Raw genomic sequence first — 11,863 nt, forward strand, 5'->3', positions numbered from 1 at the left:
ATAACCCTAACCCTAACCCTAACACTACCTAGGGCTGATACTAACCCTAACCCTAACACTATCCTAGGGCTGATGCTAACCCTAACCCTAACCCTAACAGTATCCTAAGGCTGATGCTAACCCTAACCATAACACTATCCTAGGGTTGATGCTAACACTAACCTCAACCCTAACACTATCCTAGAGCTGATGCTAACCCTAACCCTAACACTATCCTAGGCCTGATAATAACCCTAACCCTAACCCTAACACTATCCTAGCGCTAATGCTAACCCTAACCATAACACTATCCTAGGGCTGATGCTAACCCTAACCCTAATCCTAACACTATCCTAGGGCTGATGCTAACCATAACCCTACCCCTAACACTATCCTAGGGCTGATGCTCACCCTAACCCTATCCCTAACACTATCCTAGTGCTGATGCTAACCCTAACCCTACCCCTAACACTATCCTAGGGCTGATGCTAACCCTAACCCTATCACTATCCTAGGCCTGATGATAACCCTAACCCTAACCCTAACACTATCCTAGGGCTGATGCTAAACCTAACCCTAACACTATCCTAGGGCTGATGCTTACCCTAACCCTAACCCTAACACTATCCTAGGGCTGATGCTAACCCTAACCCTAACACTATCCTAGGGCTGATGCTTTTCCTAACCATAACCCTAACACTATCCTAGTTCTGATGCTAACCCTAACGCTAACACTATCCTAGGGCTGATGCTAACCCTAACCCTAACTCTAACACTATCCTAGGGCTAATGCTAACCCTAACACTAACACTATCCTAGGCCTCATGATAACCCTAACCCTAACCCTAACACGATCCTAGGGCTGATGCTAACCCTAACCCTAACACTATCCTAGGGCTGATGCTAACCCTAACCCTAACCCTAACACTATCCTAGGGGTGATGCTAACCCTAACCATAACACTATCCTAGGGCTGATGCTAACCCTAACGCTAACCCTAACATTATCCTAGAGCTGATTCTAACCCTAACACTAACACTATCCTAGGCCTGATGATAACCTTAACCCTAACCCTAACACTATCCTAGGGCTGATGCTAACCCTAACCCTAACGCTAACACTATCCTAGGGCTGATGCTAACCCTAACACTAACACTATCCTAGGCCTGATGATAACCCTAACCCTAACCCTAACACTATCCTAGGGCTGATGCTAACCCTAACACTAACACTATCCTAGGTGTGATGCTAACCCCGACCCTAACCCTAACACTATCGTAGGGGTGATGCCAACCCTAACCATAACACTATCCTAGGGCTGATGCTAACCCTAACCCTAACACTAACACTATCCTAGAGCTGATTCTAACCCTAACCCTAACACTATCCTAGGCCTGATGATAACCCTAACCCTAACCCTAACACTATCCTAGGGCTGATGCTAACCCTAACCCTAACCCTAACACTATCCTAGGGGTGATGCTAACCCTAACCCTATCCCTAACACTATCCTAGTGCTGATGCTAACCCTAACCCTACCCCTAACACTATCCTAGGGCTGATGCTAACCCTAACCCTATCACTATCCTAGGCCTGATGATAACCCTAACCCTAACCCTAACACTATCCTAGGGCTGATGCTAAACCTAACCCTAACACTATCCTAGGGCTGATGCTTACCCTAACCCTAACCCTAACACTATCCTAGGGCTGATGCTAACCCTAACCCTAACACTATCCTAGGGCTGATGCTTTTCCTAACCATAACCCTAACACTATCCTAGTTCTGATGCTAACCCTAACGCTAACACTATCCTAGGGCTGATGCTAACCCTAACCCTAACTCTAACACTATCCTAGGGCTAATGCTAACCCTAACACTAACACTATCCTAGGCCTCATGATAACCCTAACCCTAACCCTAACACGATCCTAGGGCTGATGCTAACCCTAACCCTAACACTATCCTAGGGCTGATGCTAACCCTAACCCTAACCCTACCACTATCCTAGGGGTGATGCTAACCCTAACCATAACACTATCCTAGGGCTGATGCTAACCCTAACGCTAACCCTAACATTATCCTAGAGCTGATTCTAACCCTAACCCTAACACTATCCTAGGCCTGATGATAACCCTAACCCTAACCCTAACACTATCCTAGGGCTGATGCTAACCCTAACCCTAACGCTAACACTATCCTAGGGCTGATGCTAACCCTAACACTAACACTATCCTAGGCCTGATGATAACCCTAACCCTAACCCTAACACTATCCTAGGGCTGATGCTAACCCTAACACTAACACTATCCTAGGGCTGATGCTAACCCCGACCCTAACCCTAACACTATCGTAGGGGTGATGCCAACCCTAACCATAACACTATCCTAGGGCTGATGCTAACCCTAACCCTAACACTAACACTATCCTAGAGCTGATTCTAACCCTAACCCTAACACTATCCTAGGCCTGATGATAACCCTAACCCTAACCCTAACACTATCCTAGGGCTGATGCTAACCCTAACCCTAACCCTAACACTATCCTAGGGGTGATGCTAACCCTAACCCTAACACTATCCTAGGCCTGATGATAACCCTAACCCTAACCCTAACACTATCCTAGGGCTGATGCTAACCCTAACCCTAACCCTAACACTATCCTAGGGCTGATGCTAACCCTAACCCTAACCCTAACACTATCCTAGGGCTGATGCTCACACTAACCCTAACCCTAACACTATCCTAGGGCCAATGCTAACCCTAACCCTAACCCTAACACTCTCCTAGGGCTGATGCTAACCCTAAACCTAACACTATCCTAGGGCTGATGCTAACCCTAACCCTATACCTAACACTATCCTAGGGCTGATGCTAACCCTAACAATAACACTATCCTAGGCCTGATGATAACCCTAACCCTAACCCTAACACTATCCTAGGCCTGATGCTAACCCTAACCCTAACCCTATCCTAGGGCTGATGCTATCCCTAACCCTAACCGTAACACTATCCTTGGGCTGATGCTAACCATAACCCTAACACTAACCCTAACACTATCCTAGGGCTGATGCTTACCCGAACCCTAACCCTAACACTATCCTAGGGCTGATGCTAACCCTAACCCTAAAACTATCCTAGGGCTGATGCTAACCCTAACCCTAACCCTAACACTCTCCTAGGGATGATGCTAACCCTAACACTAACACTATCCTAGGCCTGATGATAACCCTAACCCTAAACCTAACACTATCCTAGGGCTGATGCTAACCCTAACCCTAACACTATCCTAGGCCTGATGCTAACCCTAACCCTAACACTATCCTAGGGCTGAGGCTAACCCTAACCCTAACACTATCCTAGGGCTGATGCTAACCCTAACCCTAACACTATCGTAGGGCTGATGCGAACCCTAACCCTAACCCTAACCCTAACCCTAACCCTAACACTATCCTAGGCCTGATGCTAACCCTATCCCTAACACTAACACTATCCTAGGGCTGATGCTGATCCTAACCCTAACCCTAACAGTATCCTAGGGCTGATGCTAACCCTAACCCTAACACTATCCTAGGCCTGATGCTAACCCTAACCCTAACACTATCCTAGGGCTGAGGCTAACCCTAACACTAACCCTAACACTATCCTAGGGCTGATGCTAACCCTAACCCTAACACTATCCTAGGGCTGATGCTAAACCTAACCCTAACACTATCCTAGGGCTGATGCTTACCCTAACCCTAACCCTAACACTATCCTAGGGCTGATGCTAACCCTAACCCTAACACTATCCTAGGGCTGATGCTTTTCCTAACCATAACCCTAACACTATCCTAGTTCTGATGCTAACCCTAACGCTAACACTATCCTAGGGCTGATGCTAACCCTAACCCTAACTCTAACACTATCCTAGGGCTAATGCTAACCCTAACACTAACACTATCCTAGGCCTCATGATAACCCTAACCCTAACCCTAACACGATCCTAGGGCTGATGCTAACCCTAACCCTAACACTATCCTAGGGCTGATGCTAACCCTAACCCTAACCCTACCACTATCCTAGGGGTGATGCTAACCCTAACCATAACACTATCCTAGGGCTGATGCTAACCCTAACGCTAACCCTAACATTATCCTAGAGCTGATTCTAACCCTAACCCTAACACTATCCTAGGCCTGATGATAACCCTAACCCTAACCCTAACACTATCCTAGGGCTGATGCTAACCCTAACCCTAACGCTAACACTATCCTAGGGCTGATGCTAACCCTAACACTAACACTATCCTAGGCCTGATGATAACCCTAACCCTAACCCTAACACTATCCTAGGGCTGATGCTAACCCTAACACTAACACTATCCTAGGGCAGATACTAACCCCGACCCTAACTCTAACACTATCGTAGGGGTGATGCCAACCCTAACCATAACACTATCCTAGGGCTGATGCTAACCCTAACCCTAACACTAACACTATCCTAGAGCTGATTCTAACCCTAACCCTAACACTATCCTAGGCCTGATGATAACCCTAACCCTAACCCTAACACTATCCTAGGGCTGATGCTAACCCTAACCCTAACCCTAACACTATCCTAGGGGTGATGCTAACCCTAACCCTAACACTATCCTAGGCCTGATGATAACCCTAACCCTAACCCTAACACTATCCTAGGGCTGATGCTAACCCTAACCCTAACCCTAACACTATCCTAGGGCTGATGCTAACCCTAACCCTAACCCTAACACTATCCTAGGGCTGATGCTCACACTAACCCTAACCCTAACACTATCCTAGGGCCAATGCTAACCCTAACCCTAACCCTAACACTCTCCTAGGGCTGATGCTAACCCTAAACCTAACACTATCCTAGGGCTGATGCTAACCCTAACCCTATACCTAACACTATCCTAGTGCTGATGCTAACCCTAACAATAACACTATCCTAGGCCTGATGATAACCCTAACCCTAACCCTAACACTATCCTAGGCCTGATGCTAACCCTAAACCTAACCCTATCCTAGGGCTGATGCTATCCCTAACCCTAACCGTAACACTACCCTTGGGCTGATGCTAACCATAACCCTAACCCTAACCCTAACACTATCCTAGGGCTGATGCTTACCCGAACCCTAACCCTAACACTATCCTAGGGCTGATGCTAACCCTAACCCTAAAACTATCCTAGGGCTGATGCTAACCCTAACCCTAACCCTAACACTCTCCTAGGGATGATGCTAACCCTAACACTAACACTATCCTAGGCCTGATGATAACCCTAACCCTAAACCTAACACTATCCTAGGGCTGATGCTAACCCTAACCCTAACACTATCCTAGGCCTGATGCTAACCCTAACCCTAACACTATCCTAGGGCTGAGGCTAACCCTAACCCTAACACTATCCTAGGGCTGATGCTAACCCTAACCCTAACACTATCGTAGGGCTAATGCGAACCCTAACCCTAACCCTAACCCTAACCCTAACCCTAACACTATCCTAGGCCTGATGCTAACCCTATCCCTAACACTAACACTATCCTAGGGCTGATGCTGATCCTAACCCTAACCCTAACAGTATCCTAGGGCTGATGCTAACCCTAACCCTAACACTATCCTAGGCCTGATGCTAACCCTAACCCTAACACTATCCTAGGGCTGAGGCTAACCCTAACACTAACCCTAACACTATCCTAGGGCTGATGCTAACCCTAACCCTAACACTATCCTAGGGCTGATGCTAACCCTAACCATAATCCTAACACTCTCCTAGGGCTGAGGCTAACCCTAACCCTAACACTATCCTAGGGCTGATGCTAACCCTAACCCTAACCCTAACACTATCCTAGGGCTGATGCTAACCCTAACCCTAACACTATCCTAGGCCTGATGCTAACCCTATCCCTAACACTATCCTAGGGCTTAGGCTAACCCTAACCCTAATACTATCCTAGGGCTGAGGCTAACCCTAACCCTAACACTATCCTAGCGCTGATGCTAACCCTAAACCTAACACTATCGTAGGGCTGATGCGAACCCTAACCCTAACCCTAACCCTAACCCTAACCCTAACCCTAACCCTAACACTATCCTAGGGCTGATGCTAACCCTAACCCTAACACTAACACTATCCTAGGCCTGATGCTAATCCTAACCCTAACACTATCCTAGGGCTGATGCTAACCATAACCCTAACCCTAACACTATCCTAGGGCTGATGGTAACCCTAACCCTAACCCTAACACTATCCTAGGGCTGAGGCTAACCCTAACCCTAACACTATCCTAGGGCTGATGCTAACCCTAACGCTAACCCTAACACTATCCTAGGGCTGATGTTAACCCTAACCCTAACACTATCCTAGGGCTGATGCTAACCCTAACCCTAACACTATCCTAGGGCTGATGCTAACCCTAACCCTAACACTATTCTAGGCCTGATGGTAACCCTAACCCTAACCCTAACACTATCCTAGGGCTGATGCTAACCCTAACCCTAACACTATCCTAGGGCTGATGCTAACCCTAACCCTAACCCTAACACTATCCTAGGGCTGATGCTAACCCTAACCCTAACACTATCCTAGGCCTGATGCTAACCCTAACCCTAACCCTAACACTATCCTAGGGCTCATGCTAACCCTAACCCTAACACTATCCTAGGGCTGATGCTAACCATAACCCTAACCATAACACTATCCTAGGGCTCATGCCTACCCTAACCCTAACACTATCCTTGGGCGGATGCTAACCCTAACCCTAACCCTAACACTATAATAGTGTTGATGCTAACCCTAACCCTGACACTATCCTAGGCCCGATGATAACCCTAACCCTAACCCTAACTCTATCCAAGGGCTGATGCTAACCCTAACCGTAACACTATCCTAGGCCTGATGCTAACCGGAACCTTAACCCTAACACTATCCTAGGGCTGATGCTAACCCTAACCCTATCCTAGGGCTGATGCGAACCCTAACCCTAACACTATCCTAGGGCTGATGCTAACCCTAACCCTAACGCTAACACTACCCTAGGGCTGATGCTAACCCTAACACTAACACTATCCTAGGCCTGATGATAACCCTAACCCTAACCCTAACACTATCCTAGGGCTGATGCTAACCCTAACACTAACACTATCCTAGGTGTGATGCTAACCCCGACCCTAACCCTAACACTATCGTAGGGGTGATGCCAACCCTAACCATAACACTATCCTAGGGCTGATGCTAACCCTAACCCTAACACTAACACTATCCTAGAGCTGATTCTAACCCTAACCCTAACACTATCCTAGGCCTGATGATAACCCTAACCCTAACCCTAACACTATCCTAGGGCTGATGCTAACCCTAACCCTAACCCTAACACTATCCTAGGGGTGATGCTAACCCTAACCCTATCCCTAACACTATCCTAGTGCTGATGCTAACCCTAACCCTACCCCTAACACTATCCTAGGGCTGATGCTAACCCTAACCCTATCACTATCCTAGGCCTGATGATAACCCTAACCCTAACCCTAACACTATCCTAGGGCTGATGCTAAACCTAACCCTAACACTATCCTAGGGCTGATGCTTACCCTAACCCTAACCCTAACACTATCCTAGGGCTGATGCTAACCCTAACCCTAACACTATCCTAGGGCTGATGCTTTTCCTAACCATAACCCTAACACTATCCTAGTTCTGATGCTAACCCTAACGCTAACACTATCCTAGGGCTGATGCTAACCCTAACCCTAACTCTAACACTATCCTAGGGCTAATGCTAACCCTAACACTAACACTATCCTAGGCCTCATGATAACCCTAACCCTAACCCTAACACGATCCTAGGGCTGATGCTAACCCTAACCCTAAAACTATCCTAGGGCTGATGCTAACCCTAACCCTAACCCTACCACTATCCTAGGGGTGATGCTAACCCTAACCATAACACTATCCTAGGGCTGATGCTAACCCTAACGCTAACCCTAACATTATCCTAGAGCTGATTCTAACCCTAACCCTAACACTATCCTAGGCCTGATGATAACCCTAACCCTAACCCTAACACTATCCTAGGGCTGATGCTAACCCTAACCCTAACGCTAACACTATCCTAGGGCTGATGCTAACCCTAACACTAACACTATCCTAGGCCTGATGATAACCCTAACCCTAACCCTAACACTATCCTAGGGCTGATGCTAACCCTAACACTAACACTATCCTAGGGCTGATGCTAACCCCGACCCTAACCCTAACACTATCGTAGGGGTGATGCCAACCCTAACCATAACACTATCCTAGGGCTGATGCTAACCCTAACCCTAACACTAACACTATCCTAGAGCTGATTCTAACCCTAACCCTAACACTATCCTAGGCCTGATGATAACCCTAACCCTAACCCTAACACTATCCTAGGGCTGATGCTAACCCTAACCCTAACCCTAACACTATCCTAGGGGTGATGCTAACCCTAACCCTAACACTATCCTAGGCCTGATGATAACCCTAACCCTAACCCTAACACTATCCTAGGGCTGATGCTAACCCTAACCCTAACCCTAACACTATCCTAGGGCTGATGCTAACCCTAACCCTAACCCTAACACTATCCTAGGGCTGATGCTCACACTAACCCTAACCCTAACACTATCCTAGGGCCAATGCTAACCCTAACCCTAACCCTAACACTCTCCTAGGGCTGATGCTAACCCTAAACCTAACACTATCCTAGGGCTGATGCTAACCCTAACCCTATACCTAACACTATCCTAGGGCTGATGCTAACCCTAACAATAACACTATCCTAGGCCTGATGATAACCCTAACCCTAACCCTAACACTATCCTAGGCCTGATGCTAACCCTAACCCTAACCCTATCCTAGGGCTGATGCTATCCCTAACCCTAACCGTAACACTATCCTTGGGCTGATGCTAACCATAACCCTAACCCTAACCCTAACACTATCCTAGGGCTGATGCTTACCCGAACCCTAACCCTAACACTATCCTAGGGCTGATGCTAACCCTAACCCTAAAACTATCCTAGGGCTGATGCTAACCCTAACCCTAACCCTAACACTCTCCTAGGGATGATGCTAACCCTAACACTAACACTATCCTAGGCCTGATGATAACCCTAACCCTAAACCTAACACTATCCTAGGGCTGATGCTAACCCTAACCCTAACACTATCCTAGGCCTGATGCTAACCCTAACCCTAACACTATCCTAGGGCTGAGGCTAACCCTAACCCTAACACTATCCTAGGGCTGATGCTAACCCTAACCCTAACACTATCGTAGGGCTGATGCGAACCCTAACCCTAACCCTAACCCTAACCCTAACCCTAACACTATCCTAGGCCTGATGCTAACCCTATCCCTAACACTAACACTATCCTAGGGCTGATGCTGATCCTAACCCTAACCCTAACAGTATCCTAGGGCTGATGCTAACCCTAACCCTAACACTATCCTAGGGCTGAGGCTAACCCTAACACTAACCCTAACACTATCCTAGGGCTGATGCTAACCCTAACCCTAACACTATCCTAGGGCTGATGCTAAACCTAACCCTAACACTATCCTAGGGCTGATGCTTACCCTAACCCTAACCCTAACACTATCCTAGGGCTGATGCTAACCCTAACCCTAACACTATCCTAGGGCTGATGCTTTTCCTAACCATAACCCTAACACTATCCTAGTTCTGATGCTAACCCTAACGCTAACACTATCCTAGGGCTGATGCTAACCCTAACCCTAACTCTAACACTATCCTAGGGCTAATGCTAACCCTAACACTAACACTATCCTAGGCCTCATGATAACCCTAACCCTAACCCTAACACGATCCTAGGGCTGATGCTAACCCTAACCCTAACACTATCCTAGGGCTGATGCTAACCCTAACCCTAACCCTACCACTATCCTAGGGGTGATGCTAACCCTAACCATAACACTATCCTAGGGCTGATGCTAACCCTAACGCTAACCCTAACATTATCCTAGAGCTGATTCTAACCCTAACCCTAACACTATCCTAGGCCTGATGATAACCCTAACCCTAACCCTAACACTATCCTAGGGCTGATGCTAACCCTAACCCTAACGCTAACACTATCCTAGGGCTGATGCTAACCCTAACACTAACACTATCCTAGGCCTGATGATAACCCTAACCCTAACCCTAACACTATCCTAGGGCTGATGCTAACCCTAACACTAACACTATCCTAGGGCTGATGCTAACCCCGACCCTAACCCTAACACTATCGTAGGGGTGATGCCAACCCTAACCATAACACTATCCTAGGGCTGATGCTAACCCTAACCCTAACACTAACACTATCCTAGAGCTGATTCTAACCCTAACCCTAACACTATCCTAGGCCTGATGATAACCCTAACCCTAACCCTAACACTATCCTAGGGCTGATGCTAACCCTAACCCTAACCCTAACACTATCCTAGGGGTGATGCTAACCCTAACCCTAACACTATCCTAGGCCTGATGATAACCCTAACCCTAACCCTAACACTATCCTAGGGCTGATGCTAACCCTAACCCTAACCCTAACACTATCCTAGGGCTGATGCTAACCCTAACCCTAACCCTAACACTATCCTAGGGCTGATGCTCACACTAACCCTAACCCTAACACTATCCTAGGGCCAATGCTAACCCTAACCCTAACCCTAACACTCTCCTAGGGCTGATGCTAACCCTAAACCTAACACTATCCTAGGGCTGATGCTAACCCTAACCCTATACCTAACACTATCCTAGGGCTGATGCTAACCCTAACAATAACACTATCCTAGGCCTGATGATAACCCTAACCCTAACCCTAACACTATCCTAGGCCTGATGCTAACCCTAACCCTAACCCTATCCTAGGGCTGATGCTATCCCTAACCCTAACCGTAACACTATCCTTGGGCTGATGCTAACCATAACCCTAACCCTAACCCTAACACTATCCTAGGGCTGATGCTTACCCGAACCCTAACCCTAACACTATCCTAGGGCTGATGCTAACCCTAACCCTAAAACTATCCTAGGGCTGATGCTAACCCTAACCCTAACCCTAACACTCTCCTAGGGATGATGCTAACCCTAACACTAACACTATCCTAGGCCTGATGATAACCCTAACCCTAAACCTAACACTATCCTAGGGCTGATGCTAACCCTAACCCTAACACTATCCTAGGCCTGATGCTAACCCTAACCCTAACACTATCCTAGGGCTGAGGCTAACCCTAACCCTAACACTATCCTAGGGCTGATGCTAACCCTAACCCTAACACTATCGTAGGGCTGATGCGAACCCTAACCCTAACCCTAACCCTAACCCTAACCCTAACACTATCCTAGGCCTGATGCTAACCCTATCCCTAACACTAACACTATCCTAGGGCTGATGCTGATCCTAACCCTAACCCTAACAGTATCCTAGGGCTGATGCTAACCCTAACCCTAACACTATCCTAGGGCTGAGGCTAACCCTAACACTAACCCTAACACTATCCTAGGGCTGATGCTAACCCTAACCCTAACACTATCCTAGGGCTGATGCTAAACCTAACCCTAACACTATCCTAGGGCTGATGCTTACCCTAACCCTAACCCTAACACTATCCTAGGGCTGATGCTAACCCTAACCCTAACACTATCCTAGGGCTGATGCTTTTCCTAACCATAACCCTAACACTATCCTAGTTCTGATGCTAACCCTAACGCTAACACTATCCTAGGGCTGATGCTAACCCTAACCCTAACTCTAACACTATCCTAGGGCTAATGCTAACCCTAACACTAACACTATCCTAGGCCTCATGATAACCCTAACCCTAACCCTAACACGATCCTA

This window comes from Lemur catta, chromosome 2 (genome assembly GCF_020740605.2).
Source record: "Lemur catta isolate mLemCat1 chromosome 2, mLemCat1.pri, whole genome shotgun sequence".
Taxonomy (NCBI): domain Eukaryota; kingdom Metazoa; phylum Chordata; class Mammalia; order Primates; family Lemuridae; genus Lemur; species Lemur catta.